Source organism: Pelophylax lessonae (genome assembly GCF_965119305.1).
Source record: "Pelophylax lessonae genome assembly, chromosome: 4".
Lineage (NCBI taxonomy): Eukaryota > Metazoa > Chordata > Amphibia > Anura > Ranidae > Pelophylax > Pelophylax lessonae.
In genome coordinates, this window is record NC_138771.1 from 319625846 (window position 1) to 319639044 (window position 13199).

Genomic DNA, 13199 nt, shown 5'->3' on the forward strand with positions numbered 1-13199 from the left:
ACATAATTGGATATTTTTTGCAAAATTAATTTTCACTTAGCTTCACATCATTATCTAAACTAAGTGAAAATTTGCTTTTTAAAAGGAAAATTAAATCTGGCTGTACATTCGTATAATTTGGTTCGAAAGGTTTTAGGAGTTTGGCTAGTCTCTGCATCCATTTAGCCATCCAGCACCATCTAGTGCTCCCTGCTCTGCACTATCAGCCTGCTCATCCACCCTGCTGTGGAGCTTGTTATCAGTAGAGATGTCCCAAACTATTCGCCGGCAAACAGTTCCCGGCGAACATCGCTTGTTCGCGTTCTCCTCGGCGGGCGAACATATGCGATGTTCGGTCCGCCCCTATACATCATCATTGAGCAAACTTTGACCCTGTACCTCACAGTCAGCAGACACATTCCAGCCAATCAGCATACCCTCCCTCCCAGACCCTCCCACCTCCTATAAAAAAGCAAGGACAGCATCCATCTTAGATTCATTCTGAAGCTGCAGAGTTAGTGAGAGCAGGGAGAGTGCTGCTGCTGCTGAATTAATAGGGAAATCATTAACTAGGCCAGTGTTCTGTGTCCACTCCTGCTGTAAGGACAGCGTCCTGACAGCACCCTAAAAAGCCCTTTTTAGGGCTGGTATATCAGTCTGCTTTTATTTATTTTTTTTCTATATATATACAGACTGTATGTGGGCAAACCACTCATATCGGGTGGCACAGTACCTTGCAGATAAAAAAGTCATTTAATTTTTACCCATTCATATAATTGCAGTTGCCTGCCAGTGTGTGTCAGGCCCACTGACTGAACTGTGCCCACTGCCAGTGCCCACCACTCATATAGGGTGGCACAGCACCTTGCAGATAAAACATTCATTAAATTTTTCCTCTGTAATATAATTGCAGTTGCCTGCCAGTGAGTATCAGGCCCTTAGACTGCACTGTGCCCACTGCCCACCACTCATATAGGGTGGCACAGCACCTTGCAGATAAAAAATTAATTTAATTTTACCTCTGTAATATAATTGCAGTTGCCTGCCAATGAGTGTCAGGTCCACAGACCGTACTGTGCCCACTGCCCACCATTCATATAGGGTGGCACAGCACCTTGCAGATAAAAAATTAATTACATTTTTCCTCTGTAATATAATTGCAGTTGCCTGCCAGTGAGTGTCAGGCCCACAGACTGTACTGTGCCCACTGCAAATGGACTGTTTGCGGTGCGTTAAACGGGGAGTTTGGTCTGTCAGAGTTTGGTCTGTCACTTTGAAGCAGGCGTAACCCTTACACTAAAAACATGAAATTGCTGCGCATTAAGGTAAAAAACTGTAAAAACAGCAAATATACAGTAGTGGGTACAGCAGCCACACTAATCTGAAATGTAGCAGATTAAAAGAATTAAAAGACAAAACTGTGGCGCTAGGACCCTTAATGAATGACAGTCCCACTTGAGGATGTATAAAAAGCAATATAAAAGCAGTCCATGTGTGTCCGTCTCCACATAAAGAAGTAATTCTCGAGCAGAAAACCACCACCAGAAAGCACTCCAACACCAGTACTTCTTACCAAAAGTGATTGATCTCCATCACAGAGATCAAAAGTAGCGCATAACTGGAAATCATGAAGGCTTCTCCAATGTAGTCTTAGTAAGCTCTCGATGTGGTATATTATGCAAAGAGAAAGAGGGACATCACATAGCGCAGACCGCTTTAAAAGACTTTATTCTTTAAATAGAAGAATGGTACTCACAAAAAAAGTACTACATCTCGCATGTAATACATGGGCACCGAGACCTCCCAGATGTCCTTAGGGCGTCCCAGCGGTGGACCACCGAATCTATGGCCGTCCTGTCTCCTCCACGGATCGTAGCACGCGCCACCCAGCACGCCACCCGACGTACGTTTCGTCCGATTGGACGTCGTCATGGGGTGTGGCTACAGGGTGCGCCAATGCTTTCTATAGCGGAGGAGAGAACCGCCCACCGGAACTGAGTGGCCGGAAGTGAGGTATGCGCTCCACACGACCGGAACCACCACTCTGACCGGAAGAGGAAGGGAGAGGAGGATAACATAATGGGGAAATAGAGGGAAAAAATCCCTTCGCACAAACCACACTACAATGCCTCCCCCATCCTTCTAATGAGCAATGTACTGTAAATGGGATCAACCAAAAAAGAACATTACCCCATATGCCATATAAGATATACAGATACCCAATATATCATACCACGGCCCGAGGAGAGACAGCGCCATCTATCGGTGCTCCTAGTGTGGAACACTCAAGGTTCAAGGAGGTCTCAAAAAAATCATGAAAATACATACATCAATTAATAACAACATAAGATATTAAAAAACATGCATTAAAATGCTACATAATAAAACAAATCCAGAAATATTGTACACATTGAATAAAACTATCAAATATTGCACAGCAAATAGCAAGGAGAGGGAGGGGAACGCCAATCTAGGAATTATTAATATGGGCATTTAGATCCCATTCGATATTGAGACCCAAGGGGGTATAAGATTTGAGTCTATATATCCAGCTCGTTTCGAGCTTGGAAACCCCTCTCGTTAGATTGCTTCCTCTCCAATGTCCTGAAAATTTGTCTATCCCCAAAAACAAAGTGCCACTAGGATCCCTATTGTGGCACTCATCATAGTGCCTAGAGAGGCTGTGTTTGGGGAAGCCATTGACTATGTTGGCCACATGCTCCTTGAGCCTCACATGAAGCTCCCGGATAGTGCGGCCAACATAGTCAAGGCCGCATGGACATCTCACCAGGTAAACCACATACCTGGTGGTACAGGATATAAACGGTTTAATCTTAAAGTCCTGTCCAGAACCAGACTTAAAGGTGTCAACTCGTCTCTTCTTCACCACATTAAGCTGACAGATAGTGCACCTCCTGCATTTATAAAAGCCTCCCATTTGTTGAAAAAAAGAGACCTTTTTTGGGGGATCCCTAATGTTGGGGGCAATCTGCAACCTTAAGGGAGGGACACCCCTATAGATTACCTGAGGCTGGGAAGGTAAGAGGGGGCCCAACACTGAATCATTCCGCAGAATGTGCCAATGGCGCCGAAGAATAGTCTTCACTGAGAAATGTTGAGTGGAGTACGAAGAGAGGAATGCAAAATCAAAAGGACGTTTTAAGTCCCTCTGTTTAGGCTGGAGAAGATCCTCTCTCGCTCTCGAATCAGCTTTTATCAAAGCCTGACTCAAAAGAGACTCGTCGTACCCCTTCTCAAGAAATCTCTCTTTAAGGACAGAGGCCTCCTGCAAGAAATCTTCATGACGCGAACAATTACGCTTCAGTCGTAGGAACTGACTGACAGGAACGGACTCTAACCACGACTTGTGATGACAACTCGTGGTATCTATGAATCCGTTCCTGTCAGTTGGTTTAAAGAAAGTAGAGGTAACAATCTGCCCTTCCTCTATACGGATCCTAAGATCCAAAAAATGAATCTCGCTCGCGCTTGATTCATAGGTCAGACTGATGCCCCTATCATTGTTGTTCAGGGTTCCCATGAATTCAACCAGGGAATCACCCGTGCCGTCCCATAGGAAGAGGATGTCGTCGATGTACCGACGCCAGAGCACAAGCTCTGGCCTAGGTACACCCCAGACGACATCCTCTTCCCATTTGGCCATGAACAGGTTGGCCATACTGGGCGCGAATTTCGCGCCCATGGCCACTCCCCTGTTCTGTAGATAATAAGTGCCATTATACCAGAAGTAATTTCGGGACATTGCATAGTCCAGAAGAGAAATAATGAAATCTCTCTGGAAACTCAATAAGCTTTCTAACCTCAGATAGTGAGACACCGCCTCTCTGCCATGTTGGTGTGAAATTATGGTATACAGAGATGAAACATCCGCTGTTACCAAAATATAATTATCCTGCCAGGTGACATTGCCCAACTCATTAATCACCTGCATGGAATCTCGTAAATACGAGGGCATTTTTACCACCACAGGCTGTAGGAAATGATCAATATATTTGCCCACCCGGGAGGTAACGGAATCAATACCGCTAACTATAGGTCTCCCGGGTGGGCAAATAGGATCCTTATGTATTTTGGGCAAAAAATACATAACGGGTACTCTGGGGGCAGAGGGCACCAGAAAAGCCTTCTCTTTTTTGGTGAGAAGCTTCCTATCAAACCCCTCATTCACCAGGGCAATCAGTTCCTTTTTATATTTGGCGGTAGGGTCACCCCTCAGGGGAATATAAGTATCCCTGTCTGATAGCAACCTTAACATCTCTGCGTCATAGGCGGCGGTGTCCATAATCACAATCCCGCCGCCCTTGTCCGCAGGCCTCACTATGATATCCCTCCGCTCCTTTAGAGACTTAAGTCCCCTATTGAAAGCGGAGTGCATCTCACATCTATTCAACCGAAGTTGATCAATGTCCTTAGCTACCAGATCTCTAAATACAGCCACCGCCGGTGCCACCCCACCCGGGGGGTTGAACGTGGAGGCATTGGAGAAACTGGTGCTTTTAATACCCATATTGTATTCGGTTTTAGATGTGGAAGGGTTCACAGTGAAGTGTCTCTTAATGTTGATCTTTCTTACAAACTTCTGAAGGTCTATGAATGTGTCAAACTTATCCAGCTGTTTCGGGGGTGCATATTTTAAACCCCTATTAAGGACACACTTTTCATCGTTAGAGAGTGGGGCGGAACTGAGATTGAAGAGGCCTCCGTCCTTTAAAGACGCCTCTTTTTTCTGGCGGAGTCTCCTCCCCCCTCTTGTCCCCCTTTTTTTCCGTTTTTTCTCCTTTTTGCTTTGGGGGTGACCCCAGGAAAAAAACGTTGATTAGTATTATTGGTAGGTACATTTTGAAAATGTCTTTCCCTGCCTCCAGAAGCCTGATCATGTTGTGGATGATATACATCCCCCGAGTTACCTGACCAGCCACTCTGCTGATTGGAAGATCCTCCTCCTCTCTGCGGGTGGGTGGTCATATAACGCTCAGGTTCTCTAACCTCATTTCCCAATGGCGCAAACCTGTTGTTAATGGGCACATTACTCCCAGAATGTTGGGGATGAGGGGGACGTCCCCCCCCTCTGCCCCTACCTCTCCCCCGTCCTCTACCCCTCCCTCTGACCTGATAGGTCCATTGGGGGGGTTGGGAAAGAGGAGAGTAAGGTTGGCTCATCTCTGTTCTCACTAGACCATTAATATCTGGGTTAGGGACAGATGATACCTCCATCTCGTTGTCCAAATCGTTGGTAGAAGCTGAGGCCAATTTAACAGATTGCCATTTGAAAATTATCTGGGAGTTATAATCTCCCAGATCTCGGGCAAATTTCTTACGTTTTTTGGCCTTCTGTTCAGCATCTACCTTCTCCAAATGTCTTTTTAGAGCTTCTGACTTGGTTTTGTATTCATCCTTGTTTTTGAATGAGGTCAGTTTCTCTTTAATCAGATTAATGTCCTCATCTAACTTGGTCATTTTGAGTCTCTTCTTAGAGAGCATAAAACTCAAAAGTCCAAGTCCAGCCTTATTAAAAAACAAGGACCATTCACTAAGATCATCCACATCACTTTGAGGAAATACCTCCCATCTGAGACTCCTGGGCACCATGCCATCCGCAATGTACTTCTCAAAGAAGACCACATCCCATCTGGCATGGAGCTCGGCCGTCATCAGATTTTTCAATCTAAGGAACAATCCCCCCAGATCGTCCGAACTCGGATCCACAGCGGAAAATATCCCTGCTGTGTCTATAGTGTGTGATGTCCGATATTCAAATATATCCATAATTGTCTATTACAACAAAGAGACCTAAAGTCTGCACCTACAGCAGCAGCACCTATAACAATTCAAGGATAGACAAAAAACATGAAATTGCTGCGCATTAAGGTAAAAAACTGTAAAAACAGCAAATATACAGTAGTGGGTACAGCAGCCACACTAATCTGAAATGTAGCAGATTAAAAGAATTAAAAGACAAAACTGTGGCGCTAGGACCCTTAATGAATGACAGTCCCACTTGAGGATGTATAAAAAGCAATATAAAAGCAGTCCATGTGTGTCCGTCTCCACATAAAGAAGTAATTCTCGAGCAGAAAACCACCACCAGAAAGCACTCCAACACCAGTACTTCTTACCAAAAGTGATTGATCTCCATCACAGAGATCAAAAGTAGCGCATAACTGGAAATCATGAAGGCTTCTCCAATGTAGTCTTAGTAAGCTCTCGATGTGGTATATTATGCAAAGAGAAAGAGGGACATCACATAGTGCAGACCGCTTTAAAAGACTTTATTCTTTAAATAGAAGAATGGTACTCACAAAAAAAGTACTACATCTCGCATGTAATACATGGGCACCGAGACCTCCCAGATGTCCTTAGGGCGTCCCAGCGGTGGACCACCGAATCTATGGCCGTCCTGTCTCCTCCACGGATCGTAGCACGCGCCACCCAGCACGCCACCCGACGTACGTTTCGTCCGATTGGACGTCGTCATGGGGTGTGGCTACAGGGTGCGCCAATGCTTTCTATAGCGGAGGAGAGAACCGCCCACCGGAACTGAGTGGCCGGAAGTGAGGTATGCGCTCCACACGACCGGAACCACCACTCTGACCGGAAGAGGAAGGGAGAGGAGGATAACATAATGGGGAAATAGAGGGAAAAAATCCCTTCGCACAAACCACACTACAATGCCTCCCCCATCCTTCTAATGAGCAATGTACTGTAAATGGGATCAACCAAAAAAGAACATTACCCCATATGCCATATAAGATATACAGATACCCAATATATCATACCACGGCCCGAGGAGAGACAGCGCCATCTATCGGTGCTCCTAGTGTGGAACACTCAAGGTTCAAGGAGGTCTCAAAAAAATCATGAAAATACATACATCAATTAATAACAACATAAGATATTAAAAAACATGCATTAAAATGCTACATAATAAAACAAATCCAGAAATATTGTACACATTGAATAAAACTATCAAATATTGCACAGCAAATAGCAAGGAGAGGGAGGGGAACGCCAATCTAGGAATTATTAATATGGGCATTTGGATCCCATTCGATATTGAGACCCAAGGGGGTATAAGATTTGAGTCTATATATCCAGCTCGTTTCGAGCTTGGAAACCCCTCTCGTTAGATTGCTTCCTCTCCAATGTCCTGAAAATTTGTCTATCCCCAAAAACAAAGTGCCACTAGGATCCCTATTGTGGCACTCATCATAGTGCCTAGAGAGGCTGTGTTTGGGGAAGCCATTGACTATGTTGGCCACATGCTCCTTGAGCCTCACATGAAGCTCCCGGATAGTGCGGCCAACATAGTCAAGGCCGCATGGACATCTCACCAGGTAAACCACATACCTGGTGGTACAGGATATAAACGGTTTAATCTTAAAGTCCTGTCCAGAACCAGACTTAAAGGTGTCAACTCGTCTCTTCTTCACCACATTAAGCTGACAGATAGTGCACCTCCTGCATTTATAAAAGCCTCCCATTTGTTGAAAAAAAGAGACCTTTTTTGGGGTATCCCTAATGTTGGGGGCAATCTGCAACCTTAAGGGAGGGACACCCCTATAGATTACCTGAGGCTGGGAAGGTAAGAGGGGGCCCAACACTGAATCATTCCGCAGAATGTGCCAATGGCGCCGAAGAATAGTCTTCACTGAGAAATGTTGAGTGGAGTACGAAGAGAGGAATGCAAAATCAAAAGGACGTTTTAAGTCCCTCTGTTTAGGCTGGAGAAGATCCTCTCTCGCTCTCGAATCAGCTTTTATCAAAGCCTGACTCAAAAGAGACTCGTCGTACCCCTTCTCAAGAAATCTCTCTTTAAGGACAGAGGCCTCCTGCAAGAAATCTTCATGACGCGAACAATTACGCTTCAGTCGTAGGAACTGACTGACAGGAACGGACTCTAACCACGACTTGTGATGACAACTCGTGGTATCTATGAATCCGTTCCTGTCAGTTGGTTTAAAGAAAGTAGAGGTAACAATCTGCCCTTCCTCTATACGGATCCTAAGATCCAAAAAATGAATCTCGCTCGCGCTTGATTCATAGGTCAGACTGATGCCCCTATCATTGTTGTTCAGGGTTCCCATGAATTCAACCAGGGAATCACCCGTGCCGTCCCATAGGAAGAGGATGTCGTCGATGTACCGACGCCAGAGCACAAGCTCTGGCCTAGGTACACCCCAGACGACATCCTCTTCCCATTTGGCCATGAACAGGTTGGCCATACTGGGCGCGAATTTCGCGCCCATGGCCACTCCCCTGTTCTGTAGATAATAAGTGCCATTATACCAGAAGTAATTTCGGGACATTGCATAGTCCAGAAGAGAAATAATGAAATCTCTCTGGAAACTCAATAAGCTTTCTAACCTCAGATAGTGAGACACCGCCTCTCTGCCATGTTGGTGTGAAATTATGGTATACAGAGATGAAACATCCGCTGTTACCAAAATATAATTATCCTGCCAGGTGACATTGCCCAACTCATTAATCACCTGCATGGAATCTCGTAAATACGAGGGCATTTTTACCACCACAGGCTGTAGGAAATGATCAATATATTTGCCCACCCGGGAGGTAACGGAATCAATACCGCTAACTATAGGTCTCCCGGGTGGGCAAATAGGATCCTTATGTATTTTGGGCGAATTTGGGGTTTTCATGAGCTGTATGCCAAAACCATCAATATTAAAACAATAAAAGGCTTGCACTACTTCAGTTGTGTGTAATGAATCTAAAATATATGAAAGTCTAATGTTTATCAGTACATTACAGAAAATAATGAAATTTATCACAATATGCTAATTTTTTTAAAAGGACCTGTATATATATATATATATATATATATATATATATATATATATATGTGTAGCACCCTACAGGTAGGTGCTAGGTAAAAGTATAGTGGGCCTTGGCTGCCTAACAGCAGGGCCATGACTTCAGCTGGCTGCAATGTCTCCCAGGTGTGTCTGTATGAGAGAGGAGTCTTCCCACTGGCTCCATGAGAGGGTTCTAATTGGGCAGTGGAGGAAACCCAATCAGAGACACACTCAGGCCTGTATCTACCCCAGAAGGCAGATTCTGCTGCAGAGGATTCTGGGAGTGGGTATAAGTTTTGAGGGAACGCATGACGCAGCGTCTTTGGGAAGCAGAGTCCCAGGAGGGAGAGTACGGCTGTCTCTCCTCCTGTCAGAAGGATTGGGTGTTCCGGGTGGCTGCTTGGGAATCCAGAGAATTCTAAGTTGAGCTGCAGAGAGGATCCGGTGTGCCAAGGACCAGTGGAGGAAGAGGGGTTCAGTTCCAGGAAAGCCTACCAAGGCCATGAGTACTGTGAACTGCCCCTAGGGATCTGCCAAGTGTAGAGGGGGCCACTCCAGAGAAGGTTCCAGGGATCCAGGAGTCAGCTAGCTGTAAAGGGGGTGCCTAGTCAGAGGACCCTAAAGTGTTAGAGGGGGTACCTAGTCAGAGGACCCTGAAGTCTAAACTGGGTACCAGTGGTTGGGCCCTGAAGAGTCAGTGTACAGTGCGCAGTGTACAGAGTTAAGAGTTGCAGCAGTGACAAGGGCTACCTCAGTCAGTGAAGGGCTGGAGGGAGCTGTTCAGTGACTTTTGAGCTACATCGAGTGTCAGGAGTCAAGTGTTCTACAGTCCTGGATCTTCTGAGTTAATCAAACCTTGTTGAGCCAGAGGAGTATCCCACTCATTCCCTTCTCCTATCCCCAATACACAATAAACAAAACAAACCAAAGATGCAGAAATGGTCATTGTCTCGTTCCCACACCTGGGTTCACACCTTAAATTTGTTGGAAGTGTTACCAGTAGCAATGGCAGACCCATATCAGGCCCAATGCCTGGAAATCCTGCTACATTTATATAGAGCAACAATTTTTTTTATCAGATCCTCAGAGAGTTCTTTGCCATGAGGTGCCATGTTGAACTTCCAGTGACCAGTATGAGAGAGTGAGAGCGATAACACCAAATTTAACACACCTGCTCCCCATTCACACCTGAGACCTTGTAATACTAACAAGTCATATGACATCAGGGAGGGAAAATGGGTAATTGGGCCCAATTTGGACATTTTCACTTGAGGTGTACTCACTTTTGTTTGCAGCGGTTTAGACATTAATGGCTGTGTGTTGAGTTATTTTGAGGGGACAGAAAACTTACACTGTTATACAAGCTGTACACTCACCACTTTACATTGTTCAAAGTGTCATTCCTTCAGTGTTGTCACAAAGATATAATAAAATGTTTACAAAAATGTAAGGGGTGTGTTTACTTTTTTGAGATACTGTATATAGTGTGTATATATATATATATATATATATATATATATATATATATATATATATATATATATATATATATACATATATAAATACAATTACCATACTGATTTCTATCACAACGATAAGCATTTCAAATGTGGTGTTATTATGCTATTACATTCTGCTCGCATGGTAGTAATGCAGAGTGCGTGCCTTCAGTATGACTGGAAATTGGTGTTTAATGATGGACTGTGAAATGTGCATATTTAAGTGGTTATTACAGAGTGACAATTTCCTGTAAATAACATCATGCTGATAGGTTCTAGTGAGGCCATCAGAAAAGTATAATTGGAGGCAATCTGTACTAAGAAATCAACTGCTGTTGAAAATAATGTATAGAAAAATTCCTAAGTGTGAAAAGTAGCTCCAAATGTAACACTGTGGCTTAACTGGATCCAGCTACTCCACAGAAGGGGGTATGAAATCAACATTAGGGCATAGCATAAATAAACTGTGCCATTGACAAGATGTTAAATGACCAAATGACCATTACCCTGCTGGTAAGGCAGTGCAGCCAGCCCTCAAGTACTGGGCCCCATCACTCAATGGGGGGCCTGGGCACCTGACCAGCAGGAGGGCAGGCTGCGCTGCCTTCATGCTGAAACTGATCAATGTGGCTCCCCCTGCTGCACAGCAAGCTTCTCTTCCTCTCCCTCCAGCTGGCTGTCATCTACTTTAGGGGGAGCCACAGGGGGATTGGTTCCAGTATTTGCTCTGCTGCTCTGATCATCCCTCTTCCTTTCCTCTGCTCTTTTCTTCTTGTGTGCCTTCCCCGCAGCATTTCAGCTTCTCTTTCTCTCTGTCCCACCGGCTGCAGCAGCTGCCAGGCACAGGAGGATCAGTTTCAGGATGGACAGCGGGGGTGGGGGGGGGGGGTGATAAATACGTTATATTTACCAGCCCCTTCCTTTCCTGAATGAAAGCAGTGAGTGATCACCTCCGATTGCGCCTGTGTTCATTTATAACTGAGCCAAAGATTATTTACTATTCTTCGGTTTTTTGAGTGAAGAGGAAGTCTCTGTACAGGGAGACTCCTGCTCATTCATCTGCAGTGCAGCTGAGGCTGCAGAGAAATGGATTGAAAAACATCCTCAATCCCTTTCTCTGACTCAAATATAAAACATCAGTGGCCTGTTTGGACCCCTAATATTTCACCAAAGCCCCTCCCCCCAACAGGGCTATTAAAAAAGTAAAATAAATCTTAAATGTAAAAAATGTATTAAAAAAATATTTAAAGGCTCATTTAAAAATGGTTTGCTCTCTGAAGAGTGATCCTCAATCGAATCGCTCTTCAAAGAACAAAGGTGGTATTGTATTACCCCTTCACCACCTGCTTTAACCACTTCATCCCCGAAAGGTTTTGCCCCCTTAATGACCAGGCCATTTTTTGTGATTCGGCACTGCGTTACTTTAACAGGAAATTGCAACGTCGTGATATTCTGTACCCAAATACAATTGATGCCCTTTTTTTTCCCACAAATCAAGCTTTCTTTAGGTGGTATTTTAGATTTTGAGCTATAAACAAAAAAAGAGCGACAATTTTGAAAAAAATCGCCATATTTTTTACTTTCTGCTATAAAATTTTCCCAATAAAAAAAATTTAAAAATTTAATTTTTTTTTATCAATTTAGGACAATTTGTATTCTGCTGCATATTTTTAGAAAAAAAATCCCAAAAAGTATATTTTAATTGGTTTGCGCAAAAGTTATAGCATTAACAAACTGTGGGATAGATTTTTATTTATTTATTTGTTTTTTTAATTAGTAATGGCGGCGTTCAGTGATTTTTAGCGGGATTACGACATTGCGGCGTACAGACCAGACCCCTAGCTGACATTTTTGACACTTTTTGGGGACCATTGACACTAATACAGTAATCAGTGCTAAATAATATGCACTGTTACTGTATAAATTACACTGGCAGGGAAGGGGTTAATACTGGGAGTGATCAAAGGGGTTAAATGTATGCCTAAAGGGCTTGCTCGCTGTGTGGGGGGGGATGGTTCTGTGACAGCCACAGAGAGATCGCAGTTTCAGCTTAGATTAAAATGCTGATCTCTCCCTACCTGTCTGACAGAAGACCTGCCTGCTTTGTTTACATAAGCAGGAGGGTCTTCCCTCAGTTTCCATGACGATCTAAACACAGAGCCGCCAAAACCACGTGCACGAATTTACGTAGTACTATGTGACTGAGCACAGCCGAGCCGCCCTGCCATAGTAATATTACGGCGGGCAGTCAGCAATTGGTTAACCCCATACTAGTGCACCGGAACCACTTGCATTGCATGTGTTTACGGAGCATTTGCAAAGCAGCGCAATTCACTTGAATATGCTGCATTCGACAGGGGTATAATTTCTGATGTGCCCATGTACCAAAGCATTGCATCTGCATCATGTGTACAACCCCAGCTGCTGCCTCTGTAGTGTCCTTCAAGCTCATATGTGGATGAACACGTATGGCAGGTACCACTGTGGAAGGTATGAATTTTGTTTGTAAAGGCTGTCCAAAGCACATAGGGTGGTAGAAAATGCAAAATCTGTTAGCCAGGATGCTAAATGCATTTTCCACCACCCTCTGTGCCCTGGACAGCCTAAAATTGAAGATCCTCTGATCTGGGGTCAAGCTGCACATGGGGAAGGGCTTTATTAGGTGTTCTCCTAATTTGATTGCATTAGCAGCTACAAAAACTAAATTCATTACTTCCACAGTATGGGCAGTGGTTGGATATTTAGGTGTCTCATTCAGGAGGCACCTATAGAATTCCATTTGCTCTCTTAAGCTACCACTTGTTTGAAGCAACTACTTAAATGGTTTGTCATGTCTGCATTATATTAGGAAGGGTAGAAATAGTGAGATCCTAAAACTATCCATAAG